Genomic DNA, 14,618 nt, shown 5'->3' with positions numbered 1-14,618 from the left:
CTGAGGTCAGGGCCAGAGGAGGGCAGGACCATGCCTATGTATGGCCAGCAGACTGCCACAAAGACACCCGGCCAGCCTGCTCCCTGCTATGCCAAACCCCCACTGAAGACGTGCTTAATCCACTTGCTGATCAGGAGGAAAACCTGCCAAAATCTGTGTGCGAGGAGAACCCGCTTGGCTCGGAAGGAGCGAGGAAAAAGAGCGAGTGAAAAAAATAATCACCAAGAGAGAGAGCGAAAAGAACGTGAAAGGCAGAGAAAGAAATAAAGGGAGAGAAAAAACCATTAGAAAAAGAAGGAAAGAAAGGAAGAGCGTGAAAGGTAGAGGGGAAAAAGAAAGCAAGAACATACAAGCTAGAGAAGGAAAGGAATGAAAAAGAACGAATGAACCACAAGCGCTAGTTGAAGCTGGAATGGGACAGTCAGAGAAAGGAGAGACTGACCCGTTAAGTAAGGTTGCACCCCAGATTCTCCAAGTTGGGGGCACAGGCCTCCCATTTCCGTCCTGGCCCTGCTTGGGTTGACCATCCATAGGTGCCTACTGGCACCCCCATGCTCCATGGAGGGGGCAAGCCCCCCCCATACCCTCCCCTCGGGACACGGGCTCTCCCCAATCATGACTCCCTTCCTGCACGCTCCTGGGAATGGGGGGGAAAGTGGGGAGAAGGCGTGTGCTGAGCAGCACCGTGGGTGTCTCTCTCTGGGGCGAAGGAAGAGGATATTTTTTGAACCAGAAGGAAAGAGCAGGGGGCGGGGGCGTTTGTGGAGCCGGGGCGCACACCAGAGAGAGGAAGTGAACGCAGCCCAGCGTGAGCCCAGTGCCAGTTGGAGCCGAGACGCCCACACCTGGAGGACCATCTCCAGAACCTACCTTGATGGTGCCGTCCATCACCGCTCCCACATGGAGCTTCCCGCCTAGACCTCCCTGGACGAGATGAGGTGGTGCATTGGCAAAGGGGGCTGTTTGAGCGTGTGTGTGCGTGTGTGTGTGCGTGCGTGTCTGCACACATCTAATTTTGGGAAGTGATGTCACAAACTGCTGGGTGTCCTATTGGTGTGACTGATTTTTGCAAAGCTTCCCCCCCCACACACACACACATCTTCTTTTGGCGCTAGGGCTGGGTGGCTTTCAGCAGTGGCACAAGGGGCTCAGGGCGGAGAATCGGGGAGCTGGGGGGGGAGAAAGGGTGCACGGGAGGTCACGGAGATAAGAATCACATTTAGCCCTTGCACGGAAATGCTGGTGCACTCACACACTGCCACGCCTTCTAGTACCATGATTATTTATCTGAACAACAGCAGCACCTACAGAGACCGGGGCACAATCAAACCCCGCTTGTGCCGGGGGCTGCACAGAGACAGAGACAGTCCCTGCCCCAGCTGAGATCAGGCCCCGTTGGGCCAGGTGCTGCCCAGACACAGCGAGAGACAGGCCATGCCCCAGAGAGTTTACAGGCTCCATACCCAAAAAGTGGGAGGAGAAACAGGCCCAGTGTCACATAGCAGCACTGAGAGTAGAACCCAGGAGTCCTGGCTCCTCCTGCTCTAACCACTAGACCCCACTCTGCTCCCAGAGTTGGGGACAGAACCCAGGAGTCCTGGCTCCCCAAAAGGGCAGGAGTGGGGTCTAGTGGTTAGAGGAAAGGAAGATGGGTGTCAGGACTCCTAGGTTCCAGTCCCAGCACTGGGGTTAGAGTGGAGTCTCGTAGCTTAGCACAGGTGGGACTGGGAGCCAGGACTCCTGGGTTCTTCCCATCCCCCCCGAACCATCTTGCACAGCAGGAGGGGGCTGGGCAGGAAGTGGTGATGGGGTGAAAACTACCAAGAAATGCAAATCCTAGAAGGAGCCTGTGCCAGGAACCGGGTGGTACAGAAACCACGGCCCCATCTCCACCTCTGATCCCCCCTTGGCTGGCACTAGATCGTGCCCCCTGTCCCCCCAATCTGCCCCCTGTGAGCCCTGGGGGGCAGGGAATAGCCATGGTGCTGGGCCCCCCATCCAACTGAAGTATTCAGTGTCACAGTGACCCAAGGTGTGTGCACAGAATGGGGATGGTGGGTGTGTTGGGGTGGGGGGTAAGATGGATGGAGGGATGGATTTCTGCATGTGTTTGTGTATGTGTGGTTTTCTGCAAGGGTTTTCTGGGAGGGGTGTTATTACAGCTGTGAGGGTTGTGTTTGTGACTATGCAAGTGTGTGTGTTGAGGTTGGCTGGATTTGTGCAGCTAACATGTGGGAGCGAGGGGCTGGGGCTGGGTTGCAACACGGCCCAGAGTCCTGTGCTGCCCCTTTGTTACCCAACGCGGGGCAGGGTGGGGGATGGCCTGGGAGACCTGCTAAGAAAGGCGCTTCTGGTGGGTTTATGTGTGGGTCACGCTGCCCCCGGCTGGATAGACCCCTCTAGGTCAGAACCAGTCTCAGCCTGGGTCAGACCCTGGGAGCCCAGCCCCCTCTGTCGCCACCGCCAAGTCTATTGGTCTCCTGGAAAGGTCCATTCTCATTGGTAGCTGTCCAGTGGCAGTGAGTTCCACAGGCCTCGGCACACGCTGTGTGGGGCAGGAGGTCCTTGTGTTGGGAGCAGTGGGAGTGAACTGTGTGTGGTTGTGTATCTGAGCACAGTTGCGAATATTCTGGTGTGTGTGTGTGATTGTGAGTGTGGCTGGGGGTGTGATTGTTTCTCTCTTTGGGGGTTGGGCTAGCATGCCCCGCTGGGTGTGTTGTGTGTGAATGTTCTTGGGATTGTGTGAGTCCCTTTGTGCATCAATGTGTGTGTGTGTGTGTGTGTGTGTGTGTGACTTGCTGCAGGATACAAAATCCTGCAAAGCCACCACACACACACACACACACACACACACACACACACACACAGAGTGTGGCTCAGTCCCACCAGCAGGGGGCAGCAGGGACACACACGTCTCTCCTGGGCCAGCTTGGACAATTTCCCATCACGACCCGGCACAGTGCTGGTGCCCCCACACGGGGGTGGCAGCGACCAGGCGGAGGTGGGGGGCAGATGTGCTGGATTCAGAAGGAAGCACTTTGGGAAAATCAGTCAAGGCCCTTAGCAGAGCTGAAACACAGACCCAGTGACCCTTGCACCACCCTGGGAGGGGAGTGGGGTCTAGTGGTCAGACCAGGGAGGCAGCTGGGCACCAGGACCCCTGGGTTCTATCCCTGGCTCTGGGAGTGGAGGGGGTCTAGAGCAGGAGGACTGGGAGCCAGGATGCCTGGGTTCCATAGGGGAGACTGTTTTTTCCTGTGCTCCCCTCCCTAGAGATCCCAGCCCAGCCCCCTAGTGGAGAGTGAGTGGGAGCCGGGGAAGTTGCTCTCCCACTTCAGAAACATGATTCAAACCCCCCCAACCATGGGCTGTGACCTCCCCCTCCCCCAGGCAGACAGTAGAAGGCCCACCCTCCCCGTCCAGAGAAGGGGGGATCTAGTTGCACTGCCAACAAGCCCAGTCATAGTTACAGAGAAACCCCACACAGCACCCTGGGGTTGGCAGAGACCCAGCCTGGGGTGCAGGGAGCTGGGGGAGAGAAGAGACATGTGGGGTGGGGGTGTGTGAAATGTTGGTCCAGGGAATCTGAGTCACTCCCAGGACATGCTGTGCAGGGGGGAGCACAGGGGCAGGGAGAGAGCCCCAGCCCCACGGAGCCACAGAGGGATATTGGGGGGCAGGGGAGGAGATGGAGGGAGGAGAGACCCAGCCCCATAGACCTCTAGAGGCAGCAGGATATGGGGGGGCAGGAGAGGGGATGGCAGAGGAGAGACCCATCTCCAGAGATCCCCAGAGGCAGGAAATGAGGGGAGAAGGGGGGAGGGAGGGATCCAGCCCTATAGACCTGTAGGGGCAGGGAGATATTGGGGGCAGGAGGGGAGAAGGGGGGTTGGCAGAAACCCAGCACTGGGTGCAGGGAAATGGGCTGGTTTGGAGGGAGCTGGGGAGGAGAAGAGACACAGGGCAGGACACATGCTGGGACAGGGAAACTGACTCACTCCGAATACATGCGGAGCAGGGCAGGGCGGAGGCAGATCATGCTGGTCCCAGGGTAATTTCGGGGGGTTCTGTGTGTGTGTGCGTGCGTGCGTGCGTGCGTGCGTGCGTGTGTGTCTGTGTGTGTGTGTGTGGCGGCGGTGGCGGCGGCTTTGCAGGATTTTGTATCCTGCAGCAAGTGACACACACACATTGACGCACAATCCCAAGAACACACACACACAACACACCCAGAGGGGCATGCTAGCCCAACCCCCAAAGAGAGAAACAATCACACCCCCAGCCACACTCATAATCACACACAAACCAGAATATTCACAATTGTGCTCAGAGACACAACCGCACATAGTTCACTCCCACTGCTCCCAACACAAGGACCTCCTGCCCCACACAGCGTGTGCCGAGGCCTGTGGAACTCACTGCCACTGGACAGCTACCAATGAGAATGGACCTTTCCAGGAGACCAATAGACATGGCCGTGGCGACAGAGGGGGCTGGGCTCCCAGGGTCTGACCCGGGCTGAGACTGGTTCTGACCTAGAGGGGTCTATCCAGGAGGGGGCAGCTTGACCCACACACAAACCCACCAGAAGCGCCTTTCTTACCAGGTTTCCCAGGCCATCCCCCATCCTGCCCTGGGTTGGGTAACAAAGAGAGAGCACAGGACTCTAGGCCGGGTCACTCCAGCCCCTCGCTCCCACACGCTGGCAAGTTGGGTAACTGCCCAGGGATTGCACAAGAGAGTCAGAGCCAGGGAGAGAACCCAGGAGTCCTGGCTCCCCTGACACACACTCTAACCACTGGACCCCACTCCCCTCCCAGAGCTGGAGATAGAACCCAGGAATTCTGACCACCAACCCCTGCCCCGCCCCCGCTCTGACCACTAGACCCCACACTCCCCTTTTAGATTTTAGTCCTGCTGCCTCTTCTATCCACCCACCCCACCTGTCCATCCCTTTGCTGCAGGTTTCTGGGGTGTCACCCCTGCTCTGCACTCCCCCAGTGCAACCCAAGGCTTTTCCTCCCCCCAGCCACACATCCTCTCCCCCTCGTGCTGGATCGTCTGCTTGGCCCCCTGCCACCTGTCGGGGTGCGCTGTGCGGCGTGGCTGGGGATTGTGCCCAGCACCAGGCAACATAGAACAGACTCGTCAGCACCATCCCAAGCAAGCTGCACTTGCCTCAGAAAGACAGTGTCCCCTAGTGGGTGTAAATCACTGACCTCTCTCCTCTCTGAGCACTGACTGCCCCTCTGTTTCCTTGCCTCTCAGTCTGTGCAGATGGGACCTTTCCCTCCAGTGATGGAGGATTGGCCCTTCTCATCTACCCTTGTCCCAGGCAGCACAGCGGGTGGGAATCTTACATGTACCGAGGTGATTTAGGAACAGAAACCGCCCCCGACCTTCCATGCAATTGGCACTTGCCCCTCACTGAGCAGGATTGAAACTGGTGCAGGGAGACTGGTGGGCCACATCCCCTCCGGGCATGAGCAAAGCAGCAGGGTGAAAAAAAAGAACCTGGAGATGGTGGGGATTGAACCCAAGGTCACATACATGCAAAGCATGTGCACTATTGAGCTACATCCTTAAATGTGCTGCAGACTGCATTCAGAGCTGTCCTATTACCAGAGCATCCAGTGGCCTAAGAGCAGCATGGGGGACACATTCCCTTCTCTGAGGGCCAAATCTGCTGTCCTGGAGGCTGCTGGTTCTTAGGGTCACTTTTCAGCAGGGCCAGATTCGATGTGTGGGTGCCCTGGACTCAGGGGGCAGAGATACACTCAGCCCTCTCCCCGGCATTGGGTGGGGGGTGCTGCCACCCCCTGCTGGAAGGTAATGTGTGGGGGGGGGGACTGTGAGTCGCTCAGCACCTGACCCTGGTAGCAACAGTGCTGTGGGGAGCTCCAGGTGTTTCTAGGATCTGCTCTTTCCACCTGCCTGTGAAGTCCAGCTTTCCCCAGCACATTCACTGCGGTGCAATTGGGTCACTGTTTCCATGGCTGAACAGCAAAGAATCACTCCCAGTTTCCCTTCTATCTGCAGCAGGATTAGCCTGTGTTGGTGATTAATGAGGTGGATCTAGTTGTAGATTGTTATTCATTCCCCACCTTGACAATTCACACAGTCCCTTTCCCATGCAGATTCCCAGCACCTCAGTGATCCTGGTAGCGGGGGTTGGGGCCTGAGACGTTCACGGTTCTTTCCCCCTCCACCTGGAGTGAACTCAGCTTTTCCCCCATCCCAGACAATCCATGAAATAACAACAGGGGCATAAAGAAAGAGGGGAGGGAACATCTCACGGCCAGGGCTGGATGTGCCCAGGGCCCCCTGCTTATCCATTGTTTCCATGGAATTTGGCCCCCTGCTTTGTACAAGGGACAAAGAAAGATCTTGCTGCTCCTGTGTCTGTGCAAAGAAAATTGTGCTTCCCTAGGAAAGAGAGGCGGGAAATGGCTCCATGGTGGGACAATATCCTCAGGATTAAGAGCAAAGGATTCAGGCTGAGAACTGATTTAACCCCACTCACCTGGGATTTAATAAATTCTCTTCCATGGAGACACGGGGAACTTGTGACATTGATCCAGACTCTGGGGGTTTGGGCTGCTTTAACTCCTGGCAAAAACATGAACTTGACTCCAAGAAGGGAGAGAGGAGACGCCTGAAGCTGACTGGGTCTCCTGAGTGGTGGGAAACATCCTTGGCTGCTACCCAGGGACAGCAGCTACTGGTGACATACCAGGGTTGGGATGAGAGGGGAATGTTGCCTGGACTTTATCATACAGGCCCCATCCTGCTTCTCAGGGTATGTCTACACTACAAGAGTAGTTCGATTCAACTTAATTCGAAATTGTGGAATCAACCTTACGAAGTCGAAGTTGTGTATCCACACTAAGGACACTAATTCGACTTTGTGATTCCACACTAACGGGGCCAGCGTCGACTTTGGAAGCAGTGCACTGTGGGAAGCTATCCCACAGTTCCCGCAGTCCCCGCTGCCCATTGGAATGCTGGGTAAAGCCCCCATTGCCTGCTGGGGGAAAAATGTGTCAAGGGTGGTTTTGGGTAACTGTCATCATTGAACCGTCAATCACGCCCTCCCTCCCTCCCCAAAAGTGCCTGCGGGCAATCTGTTCGTGCACATTTCTGGTCAGTGACAGCGCGGACACCACAGCACTGCGAGCATGGAGCCTGCTGCAGTTATGGCCGTTTTCACCTCCTCGCACCTTATCGTCCACCTCTTCCACAGTCAGCTGCTGAGAAATCGGGCTACTTTTCAATGGTGCTGCAAGCATTGGTGGAGCATAGGGGACGTTTTACCAACATCAACGTCGGGTGGCCAGGCAAGGTTCATGACGCGCGTGTTTTCATGAACTGTGGTCTGTTTAGACACCTGCAGGAAGGTAGTTTCTTCCCGGACCACAAAATAACTGTTGGGGATGTGCAGATGCCTATAGTGATCCTCGGGGACCCAGCCTACCCGCTAATGCCCTGGCTCATGAAGCCCTATACAGGCGCCTTGGACGGCGACAAGGAACTCTTCAAGTACCAGTGAGCAGCGTGACCTGTGACTGTTCAGTTTCTTTACAGAGAAGCTGAACCTGCCCCTGTTTCTTTACCCGGTTACTGTTGACTATCCTCTGCAGTTACATACCCCGTTCACCCCGTTTCCCCCACTTCCAACACACGTGTAAAAATAAAATACATGTTCCATTGTTACTTAACAAAGGTTTCTTTATTAATGACTTTGCGTTAAAGGGTTGAAACTGGGACGCAGACTGTGCTGGGTAGGGTGTGCGGTGATGTAAAGACTGCCTCTGAACTCGAGGAATGACAGGCTCCTGCTCCTAGAGCGGTCCGCAGTGCCGGACTGGTTGTTTCAACGGAGCCTGCCATCCCTCCTTTTTGGGATTCTGTGTGCGGGGGCTATGTGACCTTGTGGCGGAGGAGGACGGATACAGATTCCTCTGCTGCGTGACTCTGCGGTGCAGGACAAGGACCGCTGCATAAGATCTGTAACCGCCCTCCCCCGCTACAAAGTCACGTCCCCCCCACCCACACAGAACCTGGAAACCACCTCCCATACCGACCAGGGTGCCTACTGACTGCACTGTGTGTGTGACCTGCTGCTTATCCTGCCCCCGTGTCTGTACCCTGGTAAAGGTGACCGTCCTATGCAATTACCAACCCCCTTCCCCCCCCCTTCAAACACAGTCTTCTGTGAAAAAACATGACGGAAACAGTAATTAACAGCAAAGTATTTTTAATAATTAACTAGACAGTTAGGGGATGAAACTGGGATTGGGGCTTGGGTGAGTCTGGAAGGGAAGGACTTCTCAAAATTTAGGGTATGAGAGCTTTTGGGTACTTGAGCACTCTGCTGGGGTGCAGTGACAGTTTTAACACCCCCTGGCGCCCCTCTTTCTGGTTATTTTGGGTGAGGGGGGGTATAGGACTTTGTGGCGGGGGAGGGCGGTTGCAGATACACTGCGGGGGGGCTCTGTCCTCCTGCCTGCGGTCCTGCAGAACATGCACAAGGCGCCGGAGCGTGTCCGTTTGCTCCCTCATTTAGTCCAAGCAGCGTTTGAGTTGCCTGCTTGTCTTCCTCACGCCACCTCTAATCCCGTTTGCTGTGTGAGCGCTGGTACAGAGAGAGGGTCTCCCTCCACTGGGTCTGCTGGGCCGCCTCGGCTCGGGAGCAGCCCATAAGTTCAGCAAACATCTCATCCCGTGTCTTTTTCTTTCGCCGCCTAATCTTTGCCAGCCTCTGTGAGGGGGATGCTGTGGCAGGTCTGGAGACAGTCGAAGCTGTGTGATGGGAAAAAGGGAGTGAATTCCTTGCAAAGATACATTTTTGCGAACAATGAACACAGTCTAGTCTGTGTCTGTGAACAAGAGCATGCACAGCACCTATCTCGTGCGCACTCCTGCTGCAGGCAATCCGGAAACAGGGCCGGCCTTAGGCCGATTTGCCCGATTCCCCCGAATTGGGCCCCGCGCCTGAAGGGGCCCCCCCGCACCGGCAGCGTCTCTCCCGGAAGCAAACTCTGCGTCTCCCGGAAGCAGCAGCTATTGCTAGGCAACGACAGATGCTGGCCGGCAGAGGCCGCCCTGGCTGTACTTGCAGGTCATGAGGAGGAGGGTGTGGGGGGGAGAAGGCAGATGTGTCTTCCTTCCCCTCTCCCTTCCCCTCCCCCAGCACTCACCTGGAGGAGACGCCGAGGGAGCTTCTGGTCTGCGGGAGACAGGAATCTCTGCCGTGGACCTCACTCACCTGAGCAGCTGCTGGGGCTTCCAGCCGTGAGTGTTTGACCCTGTGATTCCCCGCAGGGTTGTAATATTGGGTTGTTTTCGTGGTGTTGGTGTTTGAGGGTGAGTTGGTGCCTGCCTGTGTCTGTTTCAAAACTAAAGTCTTGGGATCCTGTAACCCAGGAAAAAAGCCCCGAGCCGGTACTTAGTGCTGTGAACTCCAGGTGAGAGAGAGGGAGGTTTGGAGGGGGAAATCAAATACATCAAGAGAGGAGAATGCGAAAGGTCTGCAACAGGGCAGGCTGAGACTTTTATCTCCCCCCCTCCCCGCAAGAGGGGAAACTGAGGCACTGAGTGATCAAATTCCCCTCTTCAAATTATTTGCAAAGGAGGAGGACAGGGGCTCCTATCCAAACCTGTTCCCTTCCCATCAACTCTGCTTTTCCTGCTGCAAGATCTCTGTAGGGGCTGAATATTTCCATTAAACTATGGCTCCTTTGTTTGCCCTGCAACAATGAAATAGACCGGCTTGGGGGGGGAATAGCCCCCCCCAAGCTTTGTGGATATTAAGGTTTGGGGGGGGCATGATAATATTCTAGATCAATCAAATGCCCAGCTCAGCTTTCTAGCCATCCAGCAGCTCTAGGGCAGGGAAGGTAGGTGCTCTTGGTGCAGAGTGGTCGCAAAACAGGGGTGAATTTAACGGGGGGTTGAGGGGTCCGCTTGAAATCTCACCCGATGCAGCCACACAGAATCATTGGCAGCGCTGGGAGAGGCCAGGAGTGGAAGCAGGTGGCCTGGGGGTGGGGGGACATTTGCCCTCAGTCCTGGGCTCTGGGATGGACTAGGCTGGGTGGTGGGTTCAGTCTAGTCTTCCAGCCTGTTGCTCTCACTGGGGTTTGTGGTTTTCATCTGGCTTTACTGAAAAGATCAAACAAGCCCAGTAGAAAAGGGGAGTGAGAGAGGCAGGAAGGAGTTTGTAAGGGGTTTAAGTGACCCATCAACGAAAGAGTAAAACCAGAGTTTGCCTGGGTTTCCCCCCAACCACCACTCCTGCAAACACTGGGCAAGGGGCAGCTCCATCCCCCACTGAGGCTATGGTGAGGGGCATCAGGAGAGGAAGGAAGCCACATGGCAGTCCCTTCCCCCCAACACCACCCTCCAGCCCCCAAACTCTGTCCCAAAGCCTGCACCCACCCCTCCGCACTCCCTCCCAGAGCCTGCATCCCTCCACCCTTCCTGCACCCCACCCCATGCCCCAGCCCGGAGCCTGCACCCAGCACCCAAACTCCATCCCACTCAGCCTGGGCAAAGCTCCTTGGTCTGGCTCCCAGCCCCTCTCCAAGATTTGCAGCTGTCTGGAGGTGCTGCCTTCCACACCTTCCTCATTCACGCCTCATTCAGTCAATGGGGCAATTGATTACAAAGTGGAGAGAACATCTTATTCTACTTCTAGCAAAAAGACATTTTTCTTTTACCTTAGTTATGCTACCTTAGGGGCCCGCTATAACATATTACTAAGGTTCAATACAAAGTCATGTAAAAGTTATACAAAAATGCATAATGCAGAGATTTATCTACAACTGCATTGATTGACTGCTGTGTGCAGTAATATAGTGACCCCTGGGTCTTTGAATGAGGCTATATACTTGGGGGGAGGGCGTGAAGCAGCAAGTTGGGGGCAAGTGGGGGGGCAAGCGGCAGGTGGGCAAAGAGGCGAGCACTGAGCCAGCAGGGGTTCTAGGGGCAGGCATGGGGGTTTCTGGCAGGGGAGGGAGAAAGTGAAAGGTGGCGAGTGGTGGGTGGGGGACTGACTAGGAGGGATGCAGCAAGTCAGTGGGGGACTAGGGGGTGAAGAGGTGTGTGATGGTGGGGCTGAGTGGGGAGGGGGCGAGTCCTATTTTACTGCTGTGATCTGGTCACCCTATGTGTGCCAGGTTTCAGAGTAGCAGCCATGTTACTCTGTATCCATGGGCGCCGACTTATATGGGCTCCTGGGGCTTTAGCCCCAGGAATATTCACAGACAGGGGCTCTGCTCCAGCAATATTTGGAGCTAGGTTTCTCCCCTGCTGTGAGCTGCCGGCAGCCCAGAGCCTTTTAAATCCCAGCCGGGGCAGAGAATCAGAGGGCTCTGGGCTGCCCGCCGCGGCGGGGAGCCCAGAGCCCTCTGATTCCCGGCCGCGGCTGGGATTTAAAAGGCTCTGGGCTCCCCGCGGTTGCAGGCAGCCCAGAGCCCTCTGATTCCCGGCCACGGCTGGGATTTAAAGGGCTCTGGGCTGCCCGCCGCAGCGGGAAGCCCAGAGCCCTCTGATTCCCGGCTGCGGCTGGGATTTAAAAGGCTCTGGGCTCCCCGCGGTTGCAGGCAGCCCAGAGCCCTTTAAATCCCAGCCGCGGCTGAGATTTAAAAGGCTCTGGGCTGCCCGCCGCGGCGGGGAGCCCAGAGCCCTCTGATTCCCAGCCGCGGCTGGGATTTAAAAGGCTCTGGGCTCCCCGCGGTTGCAGGCAGCCCAGAGCCCTCTGATTCCCGGCCGCGGCTGGGATTTAAAAGGCTCTGGGCTGCCCGCCGCACCAGACAGCCCAGAGCCCTCTGATTCCCGGCCGCGGCTGGGATTTAAAGGGCTCTGGGCTCCCCGCGGTTGCAGGCAGCCCAGAGCCCTCTGATTCCCGGCCGCGGCTGGGATTTAAAAGGCTCTGGGCTGCCCGCCGCAGCAGGCAGCCAGAGCCCTCTGATTCCCGGCCGCGGCTGGGATTTAAAAGGCTCTGCGCTCCCCGCGGTTGCAGGCAGCCCAGAGCCCTTTAAATCCCTGCCGCGGCTGAGTTTTTAAGGGCTCTGGGCTCCCCGCCGCAGCGGGCAGCCCAGAGCCCTCTGATTCCCGGCCGCGGCTGGGATTTAAAAGGCTCTGCGCTCCCCGCGGTTGCAGGCAGCCCTGATCCCTTTAAATCCCAGCAGCGGCTGAGATTTAAAGGGTTCTGGGCTCCCCGCCGCAGCGGGCAGCCCAGAGCCCTCTGATTCCCGGCCCCGGCTGGGATTTAAAAGGCTCTGGGCTCCCTGCGGTTGCAGGCAGCCCAGAGTCCTCTGACTCCCAGCCGGGGCTGGGAGTTAAAGGGCTCTGGGATCCCCGCGGCTGCCAGCAGCCCAGAGCCCTTTGAATCCCAGCCTCTGTCCGCTGATTGCCCCCTCCCCAGACCCCTGCCCCAACTGCCCCCCAGAACCTCCACCCCCTATCTAAGCCCCACTGGTCCTTGTTCCCCGATTACCCCCTCCCGAGACCCCTGCCCCTAACTGCCCCTTGGGACCTCAGCCCCTATCTAAGCCTCCCTTCTCCTTGTCCCCAACTGCCCCCTCCTGAGACCCCACCCAACTTCCCCCCCCAGGACCGCACCCCCTACCTGTCCCCTGATAAACCTCTTAGACTCCCATGCCTATCCAATTGCTGCCTGTCCCCTGACTGCCCCTTCGAACCTCTGCCCCATCCAACTCCCCCTGCTCCTTGTCCCTTCACTGCCCCCCGGAACTCCCTACCTCTTCTCCAACCCCCAAACCGCTTACTGTGCCACTCAGACCAGCGTATCTGGCTCCATGCAGCTCCAGACAGTTGCTGCCATGCTTCCCCATGGAGCCCACAGCCCTCTCCCACCCCCAGCACCTGCCTTCCAGATTTGAACACCTCAAAATTCAGGAGTGCTCAAGCTCGGTTTGGGCAGCTTTTACTTCATTTCTCCCAAATCAGTTTCCCCTGCAAGGTGCCAACTGAAGGTGTTGGAGAACAGAGAGATCAGGTGGCCTCCTAATGCCTGGAAAAGAGACAAAGGCCGGAGGAGGGAGTGTCAGTGCCTGTGCGGACTTCTGGGAAGTGCACGGTGTGGAAGGGAATGCTGTGATGCTTTGGAACATCTCCATACAAAGCCAGTCAGGACTCTGGGGGAGCCTCCTCTCTCGGAGCGTACTGTCTCCAGGGCAAGAAGCTTACACCTTCCTGGGTCTGACCTCGGAGCATTCAGCATGCCCTTCCACGTCATGCACTTTCCAAAGTGAGTCTGCCCAGGCTGGTCCTGGGGCAACCAGAGGTCGCTGCACCCCAACTCTGCAGTCAGATGTGACTCTCAGCCAGACAGTAAAACAGAAGGTTTATTAGATGACGGGAACACAGTTTAAACAGAGCTTGTTGGTACAGAAAACAGAACCCTCTGTCAGGTCCATCTTGGGGGGTGGGGAGCCCAGAACCAAGTTCTGGGTCTCTCCCAATTTCCCCAGCCAGCTCCAAACTGACACTCCCTCCTCTGGCCTCTGTCTCTCTTCTGGACAAGGAGGCCACCTGATCTCTTTGTCCCCAACACCTTCAGTTGGCATCTTGCAGGGGAAACTGAGGCACCCACACAGTATTCAGAGAAAATATTAAGAACATTCCCACTTCATCACAACAGATGCAACAAAATATAATACTGTATATTGAAGTAGGCAAGTGCTGCTTCTGACTTTCCACTTTTAATTGACCCTTGTAATCTTGTGGCACTGACGCGTTGTAGCTTCATTTTATATCGGCTTACAGGGCGGGAGCGGGGGGGCACCACCATTTTGGGCCCCACCAAAAATTATACAAACCTGCCGCCTATGTCTGTATCTGCAAAAAGAACAGGAGTAATTGTGGCACCTTAAAGACTAACACATTTATTTCAACATAAGCTTTCATGGGCTACAGCCCACTTCTTCAGATGCATAGAATGGAATACTTCTTTTTGCCTATGTGTGCCGTTTCTTCCCCCTCCCCCTCAAACCTTCCTCTTTGGCCCACAGCTGTTTCAGCGGGGTGGTGCTGAGGAAGGAGGATTTGTTTCTGCGGGGTGGGCGGCGCTGGGGGGGCAGTGTTTCCACGGGGCCGGGCGGTGCTGGGGGGAAGCAGGGGGCATAAAATAGACATTATTGAATAAAATCAGTTGTACAACTATCAAAACATAAATTATTTTCCTAATATGAAAGTGAAAATCTATAATTAATATTCCTTTAGAATGTGGTGACTTCTATCAATATGGGCAAGAGATCAAGAGATATTGGTAGAAAGTACCCAAGTGGAAGTAAGAAAAAAGCCATATACAAGGCAAAGGCAGTTGAAAGACAGAAGCAAAAGGATGCTTTAAGCAAGTATTTTAGCAGACCTGATTCTACTGTTGAGCCAGAAGAGCTCAGTGAAGACGCAGATATGGTTGAAAATTCTCCAGTAGAACATACAACACAGACAGAGAACGACAGCAGTGACAAAGAATTTGAAGAGCCAAATCAGTCTGAAGAAGACACTCAAGCCAGTCACAGTGAAGAGAAGACTACAAAAAGGGCTGTAACTGATGCTGAAGGTACTGAGGGTCAAGAATGCTTTTCTGA

The sequence above is a fragment of the Mauremys mutica genome, unplaced genomic scaffold, assembly GCF_020497125.1.
Source record: "Mauremys mutica isolate MM-2020 ecotype Southern unplaced genomic scaffold, ASM2049712v1 000543F_np12_subseq_1:225212_obj, whole genome shotgun sequence".
In the NCBI taxonomy this organism is placed as follows: Eukaryota; Metazoa; Chordata; order Testudines; family Geoemydidae; genus Mauremys; species Mauremys mutica.
This window is presented reverse-complemented; position numbering follows the sequence as displayed.